The following is a 19,160-nucleotide window of genomic DNA, read 5'->3' as shown; positions in this document are numbered from 1 at the left end:
GCCACTCGTTGGAAGCTTCGGCCATCTTTTGGACCGTTTTGGGTCGCACCACAGTTCTCCCTCCAACGAGCTCGCTTCCCGACCTATACCTCCGAAAAACGTGTCAGGGAGCATGCCAGGAGTGTGGGTTGAAGTCCTCGGAGCACGAGACCCGAAGATCGAAAGACTTATGACCAATACGGAGCAAAGGGAAGAAACCGTCGGGGGACCGCTTTTTACCCCAGGACGAGAAAACTGAGTCCGGGGCATTCCCGCTCGCGTTTTCTTGGGACGAGCACCGGAAGTCCTCGAGCTCAGCCCGTTTCCTTCGCTGCAAGTGCATTTCCAGTGGTTTCTGACACCGGACGAGCGTTCGCCACTCGTTGGAAGCTTCGGTCATCTTTTGGACCGTTTTGGGTCGCACCACAGTTCTCCCTCCAACGAGCTCGCTTCCCGACCTATACCTCCGGAAAACGTGTCAGGGAGCATGCCAGGAGTGTGGGTTGAAGTCCTCGGAGCACGAGACCCGAAGATCGAAAGACTTATGACCAATACGGAGCAAAGGGAAGAAACCGTCGGGGGACCGCTTTTTACCCCAGTACGAGAAAACTGAGTCCGGGGCATTCCCGCTCGCGTTTTCTTGGGACGAGCACCGGAAGTCCTCGAGCTCAGCCCGTTTCCTTCGCTGCAAGTGCATTTCCAGTGGTTTCTGACACCGGACGAGCGTTCGCCACTCGTTGGAAGCTTCGGTCATCTTTTGGACCGTTTTGGGTCGCACCACAGTTCTCCCTCCAACGAGCTCGCTTCCCCGACCTATACCTCCGGAAAACGTGTCAGGGAGCATGCCAGGAGTGTGGGTTGAAGTCCTCGGAACACGAGACCCGAAGATCGAAAGACTTATGACCAATACGGAGCAAAGGGAAGAAACCGTCGGGGGACCGCTTTTTACCCCAGGACGAGAAAACTGAGTCCGGGGCATTCCCGCTCGCGTTTTCTTGGGACGAGCACCGGAAGTCCTCGAGCTCAGCCCGTTTCCTTCGCTGCAAGTGCATTTCCAGTGGTTTCTGACACCGGACGAGCGTTCGCCACTCGTTGGAAGCTTCGGCCATCTTTTGGACCGTTTTGGGTCGCACCACAGTTCTCCCTCCAACGAGCTCGCTTCCCCGACCTATACCTCCGGAAAACGTGTCAGGGAGCATGCCAGGAGTGTGGGTTGAAGTCCTCGGAGCACGAGACCCGAAGATCGAAAGACTTATGACCAATATGGAGCAAAGGGAAGAAACCGTCGGGGGACCGGTTTTTACCCCAGGACGAGAAAACTGAGTCCGGGGCATTCCCGCTCGCGTTTTCTTGGGACGAGCACCGGAAGTCCTCGAGCTCAGCCCGTTTCCTTCGTTGCAAGTGCATTTCCAGTGGTTTCTGACACCGGGCGAGCGTTCGCCACTCGTTGGAAGCTTCGGCCATCTTTTGGACCGTTTTGGGTCGCACCACAGTTCTCCCTCCAACGAGCTCGCTTCCCGACCTATACCTCCGAAAAACGTGTCAGGGAGCATGCCAGGAGTGTGGGTTGAAGTCCTCGGAGCACGAGACCCGAAGATCGAAAGACTTATGACCAATACGGAGCAAAGGGAAGAAACCGTCGGGGGACCGCTTTTTACCCCAGGACGAGAAAACTGAGTCCGGGGCATTCCCGCTCGCGTTTTCTTGGGACGAGCACCGGAAGTCCTCGAGCTCAGCCCGTTTCCTTCGCTGCAAGTGCATTTCCAGTGGTTTCTGACACCGGACGAGCGTTCGCCACTCGTTGGAAGCTTCGGTCATCTTTTGGACCGTTTTGGGTCGCACCACAGTTCTCCCTCCAACGAGCTCGCTTCCCCGACCTATACCTCCGGAAAACGTGTCAGGGAGCATGCCAGGAGTGTGGGTTGAAGTCCTCGGAGCACGAGACCCGAAGATCGAAAGACTTATGACCAATACGGAGCAAAGGGAAGAAACCGTCGGGGGACCGCTTTTTACCCCAGGACGAGAAAACTGAGTCCGGGGCATTCCCGCTCGCGTTTTCTTGGGACGAGCACCGGAAGTCCTCGAGCTCAGCCCGTTTCCTTCGCTGCAAGTGCATTTCCAGTGGTTTCTGACACCGGACGAGCGTTCGCCACTCGTTGGAAGCTTCGGCCATCTTTTGGACCGTTTTGGGTCGCACCACAGTTCTCCCTCCAACGAGCTCGCTTCCCCGACCTATACCTCCGGAAAACGTGTCAGGGAGCATGCCAGGAGTGTGGGTTGAAGTCCTCGGAGCACGAGACCCGAAGATCGAAAGACTTATGACCAATACGGAGCAAAGGGAAGAAACCGTCGGGGGACCGGTTTTTACCCCAGGACGAGAAAACTGAGTCCGGGGCATTCCCGCTCGCGTTTTCTTGGGACGAGCACCGGAAGTCCTCGAGCTCAGCCCGTTTCCTTCGCTGCAAGTGCATTTCCAGTGGTTTCTGACACCGGACGAGCGTTCGCCACTCGTTGGAAGCTTCGGCCATCTTTTGGACCGTTTTGGGTCGCACCACAGTTCTCCCTCCAACGAGCTCGCTTCCCCGACCTATACCTCCGGAAAACGTGTCAGGGAGCATGCCAGGAGTGTGGGTTGAAGTCCTCGGAGCACGAGACCCGAAGATCGAAAGACTTATGACCAATACGGAGCAAAGGGAAGAAACCGTCGGGGGACCGCTTTTTACCCCAGGACGAGAAAACTGAGTCCGGGGCATTCCCGCTCGCGTTTTCTTGGGACGAGCACCGGAAGTCCTCGAGTTCAGCCCGTTTCCTTCGCTGCAAGTGCATTTCCAGTGGTTTCTGACACCGGACGAGCGTTCGCCACTCGTTGGAAGCTTCGGCCATCTTTTGGACCGTTTTGGGTCGCACCACAGTTCTCCCTCCAACGAGCTCGCTTCCCCGACCTATACCTCCGGAAAACGTGTCAGGGAGCATGCCAGGAGTGTGGGTTGAAGTCCTCGGAGCACGAGACCCGAAGATCGAAAGACTTATGACCAATACGGAGCAAAGGGAAGAAGCCGTCGGGGGACCGCTTTTTACTCCAGGACGAGAAAACGGAGTCCGGGGCATTCCCGCTCGCGTTTTCTTGGGACGAGCACCGGAAGTCCTCGAGCTCAGCCCGTTTCCTTCGCTGCAAGTGCATTTCCAGTGGTTTCTGACACCGGACGAGCGTTCGCCACTCGTTGGAAGCTTCGGCCATCTTTTGGACCGTTTTGGGTCGCACCACAGTTCTCCCTCCAACGAGCTCGCTTCCCGACCTATACCTCCGGAAAACGTGTCAGGGAGCATGCCAGGAGTGTGGGTTGATGTCCTCGGAGCACGAGACCCGAAGATCGAAAGACTTATGACCAATACGGAGCAAAGGGAAGAAACCGTCGGGGGACCGCTTTTTACCCCAGGACGAGAAAACTGAGTCCGGGGCATTCCCGCTCGCGTTTTCTTGGGACGAGCACCGGAAGTCCTCGAGCTCAGCCCGTTTCCTTCGCTGCAAGTGCATTTCCAATGGTTTCTGACACCGGACGAGCGTTCGCCACTCGTTGGAAGCTTCGGCCATCTTTTGGACCGTTTTGGGTCGCACCACAGTTCTCCCTCCAACGAGCTCGCTTCCCGACCTATACCTCCGGAAAACGTGTCAGGGAGCATGCCAGGAGTGTGGGTTGAAGTCCTCGGAGCACGAGACCCGAAGATCGAAAGACTTATGACCAATACGGAGCAAAGGGAAGAAACCGTCGGGGGACCGCTTTTTACCCCAGGACGAGAAAACTGAGTCCGGGGCATTCCCGCTCGCGTTTTCTTGGGACGAGCACCGGAAGTCCTCGAGCTCAGCCCGTTTCCTTCGCTGCAAGTGCATTTCCAGTGGTTTCTGACACCGGACGAGCGTTCGCCACTCGTTGGAAGCTTCGGCCATCTTTTGGACCGTTTTGGGTCGCACCACAGTTCTCCCTCCAACGAGCTCGCTTCCCGACCTATACCTCCGGAAAACGTGTCAGGGAGCATGCCAGGAGTGTGGGTTGAAGTCCTCGGAGCACGAGACCCGAAGATCGAAAGACTTATGACCAATACGGAGCAAAGGGAAGAAACCGTCGGGGGACCGCTTTTTACCCCAGGACGAGAAAACTGAGTCCGGGGCATTCCCGCTCGCGTTTTCTTGGGACGAGCACCGGAAGTCCTCGAGCTCAGCCCGTTTCCTTCGCTGCAAGTGCATTTCCAGTGGTTTCTGACACCGGACGAGCGTTCGCCACTCGTTGGAAGCTTCGGCCATCTTTTGGACCGTTTTGGGTCGCACCACAGTTCTCCCTCCAACGAGCTCGCTTGACGACCTATACCTCCGGAAAACGTGTCAGGGAGCATGCCAGGAATGTGGGTTGAAGTCCTCGGAGCACGAGACCCGAAGATCGAAAGACTTATGACCAATACGGAGCAAAGGGAAGAAACCGTCGGGGGATCGCTTTTTACCCCAGGACGAGAAAACTGAGTCCGGGGCATTCCCGCTCGCGTTTTCTTGGGACGAGCACCGGAAGTCCTCGAGCTCAGCCCGTTTCCTTCGCTGCAAGTGCATTTCCAGTGGTTTCTGACACCGGACGAGCGTTCGCCACTCGTTGGAAGCTTCGGCCATCTTTTGGACCGTTTTCGGTCGCACCACAGTTCTCCCTCCAACGAGCTCGCTTCCCGACCTATACCTCCGGAAAACGTGTCAGGGAGCATGCCAGGAGTGTGGGTTGAAGTCCTCGGAGCACGAGACCCGAAGATCGAAAGACTTATGACCAATACGGAGCAAAGGGAAGAAACCGTCGGGGGACCGCTTTTTACCCCAGTACGAGAAAACTGAGTCCGGGGCATTCCCGCTCGCGTTTTCTTGGGACGAGCACCGGAAGTCCTCGAGCTCAGCCCGTTTCCTTCGCTGCAAGTGCATTTCCAGTGGTTTCTGACACCGGACGAGCGTTCGCCACTCGTTGGAAGCTTCGGTCATCTTTTGGACCGTTTTGGGTCGCACCACAGTTCTCCCTCCAACGAGCTCGCTTCCCCGACCTATACCTCCGGAAAACGTGTCAGGGAGCATGCCAGGAGTGTGGGTTGAAGTCCTCGGAACACGAGACCCGAAGATCGAAAGACTTATGACCAATACGGAGCAAAGGGAAGAAACCGTCGGGGGACCGCTTTTTACCCCAGGACGAGAAAACTGAGTCCGGGGCATTCCCGCTCGCGTTTTCTTGGGACGAGCACCGGAAGTCCTCGAGCTCAGCCCGTTTCCTTCGCTGCAAGTGCATTTCCAGTGGTTTCTGACACCGGACGAGCGTTCGCCACTCGTTGGAAGCTTCGGCCATCTTTTGGACCGTTTTGGGTCGCACCACAGTTCTCCCTCCAACGAGCTCGCTTCCCCGACCTATACCTCCGGAAAACGTGTCAGGGAGCATGCCAGGAGTGTGGGTTGAAGTCCTCGGAGCACGAGACCCGAAGATCGAAAGACTTATGACCAATACGGAGCAAAGGGAAGAAACCGTCGGGGGACCGGTTTTTACCCCAGGACGAGAAAACTGAGTCCGGGGCATTCCCGCTCGCGTTTTCTTGGGACGAGCACCGGAAGTCCTCGAGCTCAGCCCGTTTCCTTCGTTGCAAGTGCATTTCCAGTGGTTTCTGACACCGGGCGAGCGTTCGCCACTCGTTGGAAGCTTCGGCCATCTTTTGGACCGTTTTGGGTCGCACCACAGTTCTCCCTCCAACGAGCTCGCTTCCCGACCTATACCTCCGGAAAACGTGTCAGGGAGCATGCCAGGAGTGTGGGTTGAAGTCCTCGGAGCACGAGACCCGAAGATCGAAAGACTTATGACCAATACGGAGCAAAGGGAAGAAACCGTCGGGGGACCGCTTTTTACCCCAGGACGAGAAAACTGAGTCCGGGGCATTCCCGCTCGCGTTTTCTTGGGACGAGCACCGGAAGTCCTCGAGCTCAGCCCGTTTCCTTCGCTGCAAGTGCATTTCCAGTGGTTTCTGACACCGGACGAGCGTTCGCCACTCGTTGGAAGCTTCGGTCATCTTTTGGACCGTTTTGGGTCGCACCACAGTTCTCCCTCCAACGAGCTCGCTTCCCCGACCTATACCTCCGGAAAACGTGTCAGGGAGCATGCCAGGAGTGTGGGTTGAAGTCCTCGGAGCACGAGACCCGAAGATCGAAAGACTTATGACCAATACGGAGCAAAGGGAAGAAACCGTCGGGGGACCGCTTTTTACCCCAGGACGAGAAAACTGAGTCCGGGGCATTCCCGCTCGCGTTTTCTTGGGACGAGCACCGGAAGTCCTCGAGCTCAGCCCGTTTCCTTCGCTGCAAGTGCATTTCCAGTGGTTTCTGACACCGGACGAGCGTTCGCCACTCGTTGGAAGCTTCGGCCATCTTTTGGACCGTTTTGGGTCGCACCACAGTTCTCCCTCCAACGAGCTCGCTTCCCCGACCTATACCTCCGGAAAACGTGTCAGGGAGCATGCCAGGAGTGTGGGTTGAAGTCCTCGGAGCACGAGACCCGAAGATCGAAAGACTTATGACCAATACGGAGCAAAGGGAAGAAACCGTCGGGGGACCGGTTTTTACCCCAGGACGAGAAAACTGAGTCCGGGGCATTCCCGCTCGCGTTTTCTTGGGACGAGCACCGGAAGTCCTCGAGCTCAGCCCGTTTCCTTCGCTGCAAGTGCATTTCCAGTGGTTTCTGACACCGGACGAGCGTTCGCCACTCGTTGGAAGCTTCGGCCATCTTTTGGACCGTTTTGGGTCGCACCACAGTTCTCCCTCCAACGAGCTCGCTTCCCGACCTATACCTCCGGAAAACGTGTCAGGGAGCATGCCAGGAGTGTGGGTTGAAGTCCTCGGAGCACGAGACCCGAAGATCGAAAGACTTATGACCAATACGGAGCAAAGGGAAGAAACCGTCGAGGGACCGCTTTTTACCCCAGGACGAGAAAACTGAGTCCGGGGCATTCCCGCTCGCGTTTTCTTGGGACGAGCACCGGAAGTCCTCGAGCTCAGCCCGTTTCCTTCGCTGCAAGTGCATTTCCAGTGGTTTCTGACACCCGGACGAGCGTTCGCCACTCGTTGGAAGCTTCGGCCATCTTTTGGACCGTTTTGGGTCGCACCACAGTTCTCCCTCCAACGAGCTCGCTTCCCCGACCTATACCTCCGGAAAACGTGTCAGGGAGCATGCCAGGAGTGTGGGTTGAAGTCCTCGGAGCACGACACCCGAAGATCGAAAGACTTATGACCAATACGGAGCAAAGGGAAGAAACCGTCGGGGGACCGCTTTTTACCCCAGGACGAGAAAACTGAGTCCGGGGCATTCCCGCTCGCGTTTTCTTGGGACGAGCACCGGAAGTCCTCGAGCTCAGCCCGTTTCCTTCGCTGCAAGTGCATTTCCAGTGGTTTCTGACACCGGACGAGCGTTCGCCACTCGTTGGAAGCTTCGGCCATCTTTTGGACAGTTTTGCGTCGCACCACAGTTCTCCCTCCAACGAGCTCGCTTCCCCGACCTATACCTCCGGAAAACGTGTCAGGGAGCATGCCAGGAGTGTGGGATGAAGTCCTCGGAGCACGAGACCCGAAGATCGAAAGACTTATGACCAATACGGAGCAAAGGGAAGAAACCGTCGGGGGATCGCTTTTTACTCCAGGACGAGAAAACTGAGTCCGGGGCATTCCCGCTCGCGTTTTCTTGGGACGAGCACCGGAAGTCCTCGAGCTCAGCCCGTTTCCTTCGCTGCAAGTGCATTTCCAGTGGTTTCTGACACCGGACGAGCGTTCGCCACTCGTTGGAAGCTTCGGCCATCTTTTGGACCGTTTTGGGTCGCACCACAGTTCTCCCTCCAACGAGCTCGCTTCCCCGACCTATACCTCCGGAAAACGTGTCAGGGAGCATGCCAGGAGTGTGGGTTGAAGTCCTCGGAGCACGAGACCCGAAGATCGAAAGACTTATGACCAATACGGAGCAAAGGGAAGAAACCGTCGGGGGACCGCTTTTTACCCCAGGACGAGAAAACTGAGTCCGGGGCATTCCCGCTCGCGTTTTCTTGGGACGAGCACCGGAAGTCCTCGAGTTCAGCCCGTTTCCATCGCTGCAAGTGCATTTCCAGTGGTTTCTGACACCGGACGAGCGTTCGCCACTCGTTGGAAGCTTCGGCCATCTTTTGGACCGTTTTGGGTCGCACCACAGTTCTCCCTCCAACGAGCTCGCTTCCCCGACCTATACCTCCGGAAAACGTGTCAGGGAGCATGCCAGGAGTGTGGGTTGAAGTCCTCGGAGCACGAGACCCGAAGATCGAAAGACTTATGACCAATACGGAGCAAAGGGAAGAAGCCGTCGGGGGACCGCTTTTTACTCCAGGACGAGAAAACGGAGTCCGGGGCATTCCCGCTCGCGTTTTCTTGGGACGAGCACCGGAAGTCCTCGAGCTCAGCCCGTTTCCTTCGCTACAAGTGCATTTCCAGTGGTTTCTGACACCGGACGAGCGTTCGCCACTCGTTGGAAGCTTCGGCCATCTTTTGGACCGTTTTGGGTCGCACCACAGTTCTCCCTCCAACGAGCTCTCTTCTCGACCTATACCTCCGGAAAACGTGTCAGGAAGCATGCCAGGAGTGTGGGTTGAAGTCCTCGGAGCACGAGACCCGAAGATCGAAAGACTTATGACCAATACGGAGCAAAGGGAAGAAACCGTCGGGGGACCGCTTTTTACCCCAGGACGAGAAAACTGAGTCCGGGGCATTCCCGCTCGCGTTTTCTTGGGACGAGCACCGGAAGTCCTCGAGCTCAGCCCGTTTCCTTCGCTGCAAGTGCATTTCCAGTGGTTTCTGACACCGGACGAGCGTTCGCCACTCGTTGGAAGCTTCGGCCATCTTTTGGACCGTTTTGGGTCGCACCACAGTTCTCCCTCCAACGAGCTCGCTTCCCGACCTATACCTCCGGAAAACGTGTCAGGGAGCATGCCAGGAGTGTGGGTTGAAGTCCTCGGAGCACGAGACCCGAAGATCGAAAGACTTATGACCAATACGGAGCAAAGGGAAGAAACCGTCGGGGGACCGCTTTTTACCCCAGTACGAGAAAACTGAGTCCGGGGCATTCCCGCTCGCGTTTTCTTGGGACGAGCACCGGAAGTCCTCGAGCTCAGCCCGTTTCCTTCGCTGCAAGTGCATTTCCAGTGGTTTCTGACACTGGACGAGCGTTCGCCACTCGTTGGAAGCTTCGGTCATCTTTTGGACCGTTTTGGGTCGCACCACAGTTCTCCCTCCAACGAGCTCGCTTCCCCGACCTATACCTCCGGAAAACGTGTCAGGGAGCATGCCAGGAGTGTGGGTTGAAGTCCTCGGAACACGAGACCCGAAGATCGAAAGACTTATGACCAATACGGAGCAAAGGGAAGAAACCGTCGGGGGACCGCTTTTTACCCCAGGACGAGAAAACTGAGTCCGGGGCATTCCCGCTCGCGTTTTCTTGGGACGAGCACCGGAAGTCCTCGAGCTCAGCCCGTTTCCTTCGCTGCAAGTGCATTTCCAGTGGTTTCTGACACCGGACGAGCGTTCGCCACTCGTTGGAAGCTTCGGCCATCTTTTGGACCGTTTTGGGTCGCACCACAGTTCTCCCTCCAACGAGCTCGCTTCCCCGACCTATACCTCCGGAAAACGTGTCAGGGAGCATGCCAGGAGTGTGGGTTGAAGTCCTCGGAGCACGAGACCCGAAGATCGAAAGACTTATGACCAATACGGAGCAAAGGGAAGAAACCGTCGGGGGACCGGTTTTTACCCCAGGACGAGAAAACTGAGTCCGGGGCATTCCCGCTCGCGTTTTCTTGGGACGAGCACCGGAAGTCCTCGAGCTCAGCCCGTTTCCTTCGTTGCAAGTGCATTTCCAGTGGTTTCTGACACCGGACGAGCGTTCGCCACTCGTTGGAAGCTTCGGCCATCTTTTGGACCGTTTTGGGTCGCACCACAGTTCTCCCTCCAACGAGCTCGCTTCCCGACCTATACCTCCGGAAAACGTGTCAGGGAGCATGCCAGGAGTGTGGGTTGAAGTCCTCGGAGCACGAGACCCGAAGATCGAAAGAATTATGACCAATACGGAGCAAAGGGAAGAAACCGTCGGGGGACCGCTTTTTACCCCAGGACGAGAAAACTGAGTCCAGGGCATTCCCGCTCGCGTTTTCTTGGGACGAGCACCGGAAGTCCTCGAGCTCAGCCCGTTTCCTTCGCTGCAAGTGCATTTCCAGTGGTTTCTGACACCGGACGAGCGTTCGCCACTCGTTGGAAGCTTCGGTCATCTTTTGGACCGTTTTGGGTCGCACCACAGTTCTCCCTCCAACGAGCTCGCTTCCCCGACCTATACCTCCGGAAAACGTGTCAGGGAGCATGCCAGGAGTGTGGGTTGAAGTCCTCGGAGCACGAGACCCGAAGATCGAAAGACTTATGACCAATACGGAGCAAAGGGAAGAAACCGTCGGGGGACGTGTTTTTACCCCAGGACGAGAAAACTGAGTCCGGGGCATTCCCGCTCGCGTTTTCTTGGGACGAGCACCGGAAGTCCTCGAGCTCAGCCCGTATCCTTCGCTGCAAGTGCATTTCCAGTGGTTTCTGACACCGGACGAGCGTTCGCCACTCGTTGGAAGCTTCGGCCATCTTTTGGACCGTTTTGGGTCGCACCACAGTTCTCCCTCCAACGAGCTCGCTTCCCGACCTATACCTCCGGAAAACGTGTCAGGGAGCATGCCAGGAGTGTGGGTTGAAGTCCTCGGAGCACGAGACCCGAAGATCGAAAGACTTATGACCAATACGGAGCAAAGGGAAGAAACCGTCGAGGGACCGCTTTTTACCCCAGGACGAGAAAACTGAGTCCGGGGCATTCCCGCTCGCGTTTTCTTGGGACGAGCACCGGAAGTCCTCGAGCTCAGCCCGTTTCCTTCGCTGCAAGTGCATTTCCAGTGGTTTCTGACACCGGACGAGCGTTCGCCACTCGTTGGAAGCTTCGGCCATCTTTTGGACCGTTTTGGGTCGCACCACAGTTCTCCCTCCAACGAGCTCGCTTCCCCGACCTATACCTCCGGAAAACGTGTCAGGGAGCATGCCAGGAGTGTGGGTTGAAGTCCTCGGAGCACGAGACCCGAAGATCGAAAGACTTATGACCAATACGGAGCAAAGGGAAGAAACCGTCGGGGGACCGCTTTTTACCCCAGGACGAGAAAACTGAGTCCGGGGCATTCCCGCTCGCGTTTTCTTGGGACGAGCACCGGAAGTCCTCGAGCTCAGCCCGTTTCCTTCGCTGCAAGTGCATTTCCAGTGGTTTCTGACACCGGACGAGCGTTCGCCACTCGTTGGAAGCTTCGGCCATCTTTTGGACAGTTTTGCGTCGCACCACAGTTCTCCCTCCAACGAGCTCGCTTCCCCGACCTATACCTCCGGAAAACGTGTCAGGGAGCATGCCAGGAGTGTGGGATGAAGTCCTCGGAGCACGAGACCCGAAGATCGAAAGACTTATGACCAATACGGAGCAAAGGGAAGAAACCGTCGGGGGATCGCTTTTTACTCCAGGACGAGAAAACTGAGTCCGGGGCATTCCCGCTCGCGTTTTCTTGGGACGAGCACCGGAAGTCCTCGAGCTCAGCCCGTTTCCTTCGCTGCAAGTGCATTTCCAGTGGTTTCTGACACCGGACGAGCGTTCGCCACTCGTTGGAAGCTTCGGCCATCTTTTGGACCGTTTTGGGTCGCACCACAGTTCTCCCTCCAACGAGCTCGCTTCCCCGACCTATACCTCCGGAAAACGTGTCAGGGAGCATGCCAGGAGTGTGGGTTGAAGTCCTCGGAGCACGAGACCCGAAGATCGAAAGACTTATGACCAATACGGAGCAAAGGGAAGAAACCGTCGGGGGACCGCTTTTTACCCCAGGACGAGAAAACTGAGTCCGGGGCATTCCCGCTCGCGTTTTCTTGGGACGAGCACCGGAAGTCCTCGAGTTCAGCCCGTTTCCTTCGCTGCAAGTGCATTTCCAGTGGTTTCTGACACCGGACGAGCGTTCGCCACTCGTTGGAAGCTTCGGCCATCTTTTGGACCGTTTTGGGTCGCACCACAGTTCTCCCTCCAACGAGCTCGCTTCCCCGACCTATACCTCCGGAAAACGTGTCAGGGAGCATGCCAGGAGTGTGGGTTGAAGTCCTCGGAGCACGAGACCCGAAGATCGAAAGACTTATGACCAATACGGAGCAAAGGGAAGAAGCCGTCGGGGGACCGCTTTTTACTCCAGGACGAGAAAACGGAGTCCGGGGCATTCCCGCTCGCGTTTTCTTGGGACGAGCACCGGAAGTCCTCGAGCTCAGCCCGTTTCCTTCGCTACAAGTGCATTTCCAGTGGTTTCTGACACCGGACGAGCGTTCGCCACTCGTTGGAAGCTTCGGCCATCTTTTGGACCGTTTTGGGTCGCACCACAGTTCTCCCTCCAACGAGCTCGCTTCCCGACCTATACCTCCGGAAAACGTGTCAGGAAGCATGCCAGGAGTGTGGGTTGAAGTCCTCGGAGCACGAGACCCGAAGATCGAAAGACTTATGACCAATACGGAGCAAAGGGAAGAAACCGTCGGGGGACCGCTTTTTACCCCAGGACGAGAAAACTGAGTCCGGGGCATTCCCGCTCGCGTCTTCTTGGGACGAGCACCGGAAGTCCTCGAGCTCAGCCCGTTTCCTTCGCTGCAAGTGCATTTCCAGTGGTTTCTGACACCGGACGAGCGTTCGCCACTCGTTGGAAGCTTCGGCCATCTTTTGGACCGTTTCGGGTCGCACCACAGTTCTCCCTCCAACGAGCTCGCTTCCCGACCTATACCTCCGGAAAACGTCTCTGGGAGCATGCCAGGAGTGTGGGTTGAAGTCCTCGGAGCACGAGACCCGAAGATCGAAAGACTTATGACCAATACGGAGCAAAGGGAAGAAACCGTCGGGGGACCGGTTTTTACCCCAGGACGAGAAAACTGAGTCCGGGGCATTCCCGCTCGCGTTTTCTTGGGACGAGCACCGGAAGTCCTCGAGCTCAGCCCGTTTCCTTCGCTGCAAGTGCATTTCCAGTGGTTTCTGACACCGGACGAGCGTTCGCCACTCGTTGGAAGCTTCGGCCATCTTTTGGACCGTTTTGGGTCGCACCACAGTTCTCCCTCCAACGAGCTCGCTTCCCGACCTATACCTCCGGAAAACGTGTCAGGGAGCATGCCAGGAGTGTGGGTTGAAGTCCTCGGAGCACGAGACCCGAAGATCGAAAGACTTATGACCAATACGGAGCAAAGGGAAGAAACCGTCGGGGGACCGCTGTTTACCCCAGGACGAGAAAACTGAGTCCGAGGCATTTCCGCTCGCGTCTTCTTGGGACGAGCACCGGAAGTCCTCGAGCTCAGCCCGTTTCCTTCGCTGCAAGTGCATTTCCAGTGGTTTCTGACACCGGACGAGCGTTCGCCACTCGTTGGAAATTTCGGCCGTCTTTTGGACCGTTTTGGGTCGCACCACAGTTCTCCCTCCAACGAGCTCGCTTCCCGACCTATACCTCCGGAAAACGTGTCAGGGAGCATGCCAGGAGTGTGAGTTGAAGTCGTCGGAGCACGAGACCCGAAGATCGAAAGACTTATGACCAATACGGAGCAAAGGGAAGAAACCGTCGGGGGACCGCTTTTTACCCCAGGACGAGAAAACTGAGTCCGAGGCATTCCCGCTCGCGTTTTCTTGGGACGAGCACCGGAAGTCCTCGAGCTCAGCCCGTTTCCTTCGCTGCAAGTGCATTTCCAGTGGTTTCTGACACCGGACGAGCGTTCGCCACTCGTTGGAAGCTTCGGCCGTCTTTTGGACCGTTTGGGGTCGCACCACAGTTCTCCCTCCAACGAGCTCGCTTCCCGACCTATACCTCCGGAAAACGTGTCAGGGAGCATGCCAGGAGTGTGGGTTGAAGTCCTCGGAGCACGAGACCCGAAGATCGAAAGACTTATGACCAATACGGAGCAAAGGGAAGAAACCGTCGGGGGACCGCTTTTTACCCCAGGACGAGAAAACTGAGTCCGGGGCATTCCCGCTCGCGTTTTCTTGGGACGAGCACCGGAAGTCCTCGAGCTCAGCCCGTTTCCTTCGCTGCAAGTGCATTTCCAGTGGTTTCTGACACCGGACGAGCGTTCGCCACTCGTTGGAAGCTTCGGCCATCTTTTGGACCGTTTTGGGTCGCACCACAGTTCTCCCTCCAACGAGCTCGCTTCCCGACCTATACCTCCGGAAAACGTGTCAGGGAGCATGCCAGGAGTGTGGGTTGAAGTCCTCGGAGCACGAGACCCGAAGATCGAAAGACTTATGACCAATACGGAGCAAAGGGAAGAAACCGTCGAGGGACCGCTTTTTACCCCAGGACGAGAAAACTGAGTCCGGGGCATTCCCGCTCGCGTCTTCTTGGGACGAGCACCGGAAGTCCTCGAGCTCAGCCCGTTTCCTTCGCTGCAAGTGCATTTCCAGTGGTTTCTGACACCGGACGAGCGTTCGCCACTCGTTGGAAGCTTCGGCCATCTTTTGGACCGTTTTGGGTCGCACCACAGTTCTCCCTCCAACGAGCTCGCTTCCCGACCTATACCTCCGGAAAACGTGTCAGGGAGCATGCCAGGAGTGTGGGTTGAAGTCCTCGGAGCACGAGACCCGAAGATCGAAAGACTTATGACCAATACGGAGCAAAGGGAAGAAACCGTCGGGGGACCGCTTTTTACCCCAGGACGAGAAAACTGAGTCCGGGGCATTCCCGCTCGCGTCTTCTTGGGACGAGCACCGGAAGTCCTCGAGCTCAGCCCGTTTCCTTCGCTGCAAGTGCATTTCCAGTGGTTTCTGACACCGGACGAGCGTTCGCCACTCGTTGGAAGCTTCGGCCATCTTTTGGACCGTTTTGGGTCGCACCACAGTTCTCCCTCCAACGAGCTCGCTTCCCGACCTATACCTCCGGAAAACGTGTCAGGGAGCATGCCAGGAGTGTGGGTTGAAGTCCTCGGAGCACGAGACCCGAAGATCGAAAGACTTATGACCAATACGGAGCAAAGGGAAGAAACCGTCGGGGGACCGCTTTTTACCCCAGGACGAGAAAACTGAGTCCGGGGCATTCCCGCTCGCGTTTTCTTGGGACCAGCACCGGAAGTCCTCGAGCTCAGCCCGTTTCCTTCGCTGCAAGTGCATTTCCAGTTGTTTCTGACACCGGACGAGCGTTCGCCACTCGTTGGAAGCTTCGGCCATCTTTTGGACCGTTTCGGGTCGCACCACAGTTCTCCCTCCAACGAGCTCGCTTCCCGACCTATACCTCCGAAAAACGTGTCAGGGAGCATGCCAGGAGTGTGGGTTGAAGTCCTCGGAGCACGAGACCCGAAGATCGAAAGACTTATGACCAATACGGAGCAAAGGGAAGAAATCGTCGGGGGACCGCTTTTTACCCCAGGACGAGAAAACTGAGTCCGGGGCATTCCCGCTCGCGTTTTCTTGGGACGAGCACCGGAAGTCCTCGAGCTCAGCCCGTTTCCTTCGCTGCAAGTGCATTTCCAGTGGTTTCTGACACCGGACGAGCGTTCGCCACTCGTTGGAAGCTTCGGCCATCTTTTGGACCGTTTCGGGTCGCACCACAGTTCTCCCTCCAACGAGCTCGCTTCCCCGACCTATACCTCCGGAAAACGTGTCAGGGAGCATGCCAGGAGTGTGGGTTGAAGTCCTCGGAGCACGAGACCCGAAGATCGAAAGACTTATGACCAATACGGAGCAAAGGGAAGAAACCGTCGGGGGACCGCTTTTTACCCCAGGACGAGAAAACTGAGTCCGGGGCATTCCCGCTCGCGTTTTCTTGGGACGAGCACCGGAAGTCCTCGAGCTCAGCCCGTTTCCTTCGCTGCAAGTGCATTTCCAGTGGTTTCTGACACCGGACGAGCGTTCGCCACTCGTTGGAAGCTTCGGCCGTCTTTTGGACCGTTTTGATTCGCACCACAGTTCTCCCTCCAACGAGCTCGCTTCCCGACCTATACCTCCGGAAAACATGTCAGGGAGCATGCCAGGAGTGTGGGTTGAAGTCCTCGGAGCACGAGACCCGAAGATCGAATGACTTATGACCAATACGGAGCAAAGGGAAGAAACCGTCGGGGGACCGCTTTTTACCCCAGGACGAGAAATTTGAGTCCGGGGCATTCCCGCTCGCGTTTTCTTGGGACGAGCACCGGAAGTCCTCGAGCTCAGCCCGTTTCCTTCGCTGCAAGTGCATTTCCAGTGGTTTCTGACACCGGACGAGCGTTCGCCACTCGTTGGAAGCTTCGGCCGTCTTTTGGACCGTTTTGGGTCGCACCACAGTTCTCCCTCCAACGAGCTCGCTTCCCGACCTATACCTCCGGAAAACGTGTCAGGGAGCATGCCAGGAGTGTGGGTTGAAGTCCTCGGAGCACGAGACCCGAAGATCGAAAGACTTATGACCAATACGGAGCAAAGGGAAGAAACCGTCGGGGGACCGCTTTTTACCCCAGGACGAGAAAACTGAGTCCGGGGCATTCCCGCTCGCGTTTTCTTGGGACGAGCACCGGAAGTCCTCGAGCTCAGCCCTTTTCCTTCGCTGCAAGTGCATTTCCAGTGGTTTCTGACACCGGACGAGCGTTCGCCACTCGTTGGAAGCTTCGGCCATCTTTTGGACCGTTTTGGGTCGCACCACAGTTCTCCCTCCAACGAGCTCGCTTCACGACCTATACCTCCGGAAAACGTGTCAGGGACCATGCCAGGAGTGTGGGTTGAAGTCCTCGGAGCACGAGACCCGAAGATCGAAAGACTTATGACCAAACGGAGCAAAGGGAAGAAACCGTCGGGGGACCGCTTTTTACCCCAGTACGAGAAAACTGAGTCCGGGGCATTCCCGCTCGCGTTTTCTTGGGACGAGCACCGGAAGTCCTCGAGCTCAGCCCGTTTCCTTCGCTGCAAGTGCATTTCCAGTGGTTTCTGACACCGGACGAGCGTTCGCCACTCGTTGGAAGCTTCGGCCATCTTTTGGACCGTTTTTGGTCGCACCACAGTTCTCCCTCCAACGAGCTCGCTTCTCGACCTATACCTCCGGAAAACGTGTCAGGGAGCATGCCAGGAGTGTGGGTTGAAGTCCTCGGAGCACGAGACCCGAAGATCGAAAGACTTATGACCAATACGGAGCAAAGGGAAGAAACCGTCGGGGGACCGCTTTTTACCCCAGGACGAGAAAACTGAGTCCGGGGCATTCCCGCTCGCGTTTTCTTGGGACGAGCACTGGAAGTCCTCGAGCTCAGCCCGTTTCCTTCGCTGCAAGTGCATTTCCAGTGGTTTCTGACACCGGACGAGCGTTCGCCACTCGTTGGAAGCTTCGGCCATCTTTTGGACCGTTTTGGGTCGCACCACAGTTCTCCCTCCAACGAGCTCGCTTCCCGACCAATACCTCCGGAAAACGTGTCAGGGAGCATGCCAGGAGTGTGGGTTGAAGTCCTCGGAGCACGAGACCCCAAGATCGAAAGACTTATGACCAATACGGAGCAAAGGGAAGAAACCGTCGGGGGACCACTTTTTACCCCAGGACGAGAAAACTGAGTCCGGGGCATTCCCGCTCGCGTTTTCTTGGGACGAGCACCGGAAGTCCTCGAACTCAGCCCGTTTCATTCGCTGCAAGTGCATTTCCAGTGGTTTCTGACACCGGACGAGCGTTCGCCACTCGTTGGAAGCTTCGGCCATCTTTTGGACCGTTTTTGGTCGCACCACAGTTCTCCCTCCAACGAGCTCGCTTCTCGACCTATACCTCCGGAAAACGTGTCAGGGAGCATGCCAGGAGTGTGGGTTGAAGTCCTCGGAGCACGAGACCCGAAGATCGAAAGACTTATGACCAATACGGAGCAAAGGGAAGAAACCGTCGGGGGACCGCTTTTTACCCCAGGACGAGAAAACTGAGTCCGGGGCATTCCCGCTCGCGTTTTCTTGGGACGAGCACCGGAAGTCCTCGAGCTCAGCCCGTTTCCTTCGCTGTAAGTGCATTTCCAGTGGTTTCTGACACCGGACGAGCGTTCGCCACTCGTTGGAAGCTTCGGCCATCTTTTGGACCGTTTTGGGTCGCACCACAGTTCTCCCTCCAACGAGCTCGCTTCCCGACCTATACCTCCGGAAAACGTGTCAGGGAGCATGCCAGGAGTGTGGGTTGAAGTCCTCGGAGCACGAGACCCGAAGATCGAAAGACTTATGACCAATACGGAGCAAAGGGAAGAAACCGTCGGGGGACCGCTTTTTACCCCAGGACGAGAAAACTGAGTCCGGGGCATTCCCGCTCGCGTTTTCTTGGGACGAGCACTGGAAGTCCTCGAGCTCAGCCCCTTTCCTTCGCTGCAAGTGCATTTCCAGTGGTTTCTGACACCGGACGAGCGTTCGCCACTCGTTGGAAGCTTCGGCCATCTTTTGGACCGTTTTGGGTCGCACCACAGTTCTCCCTCCAACGAGCTCGCTTCCCGACCTATACCTCCGGAAAACGTGTCAGGGAGCATGCCAGGAGTGTGGGTTGAAGTCCTCGGAGCACGAGACCCGAAGATCGAAAGACTTATGACCAATACGGAGCAAAGGGAAGAAACCGTCGGGGGACCGCTTTTTACCCCAGGACGAGAAAACTGAGTCCGGGGCATTCCCGCTCGCGTTTTCTTGGGACGAGCACCGGAAGTCCTCGAGCTCAGCCCGTTTCCTTCGCTGCAAGTGCATTTCCAGTGGTTTCTGACACCGGACGAGCGTTCGCCACTCGTTGGAAGCTTCGGCCATCTTTTGGACCGTTTTGGGTCGCACCACAGTTCTCCCTCCAACGAGCTCGCTTCCCGACCTATACCTCCGGAAAACGTGTCAGGGAGCATGCCAGGAGTGTGGGTTGAAGTCCTCGGAGCACGAGACCCGAAGATCGAAAGACTTATGACCAATACGGAGCAAAGGGAAGAAACGGTCAGGGGACCGCTTTTTACCCCAGGACGAGAAAACTGAGTCCGGGGCATTCCCGCTCGCGTTTTCTTGGGACGAGCATCGGAAGTCCTCGAGCTCAGCCCGTTTCCTTCGCTGCAAGTGCATTTCCATGGGTTTCTGACACCGGACGAGCGTTCGCCACTCGTTGGAAGCTTCGGC

The sequence above is a fragment of the Cucumis melo genome, chromosome 1, assembly GCF_025177605.1.
Source record: "Cucumis melo cultivar AY chromosome 1, USDA_Cmelo_AY_1.0, whole genome shotgun sequence".
Classification (NCBI taxonomy): Eukaryota; Viridiplantae; Streptophyta; class Magnoliopsida; order Cucurbitales; family Cucurbitaceae; genus Cucumis; species Cucumis melo.
Note: the sequence above shows the minus strand (reverse complement) of the source record.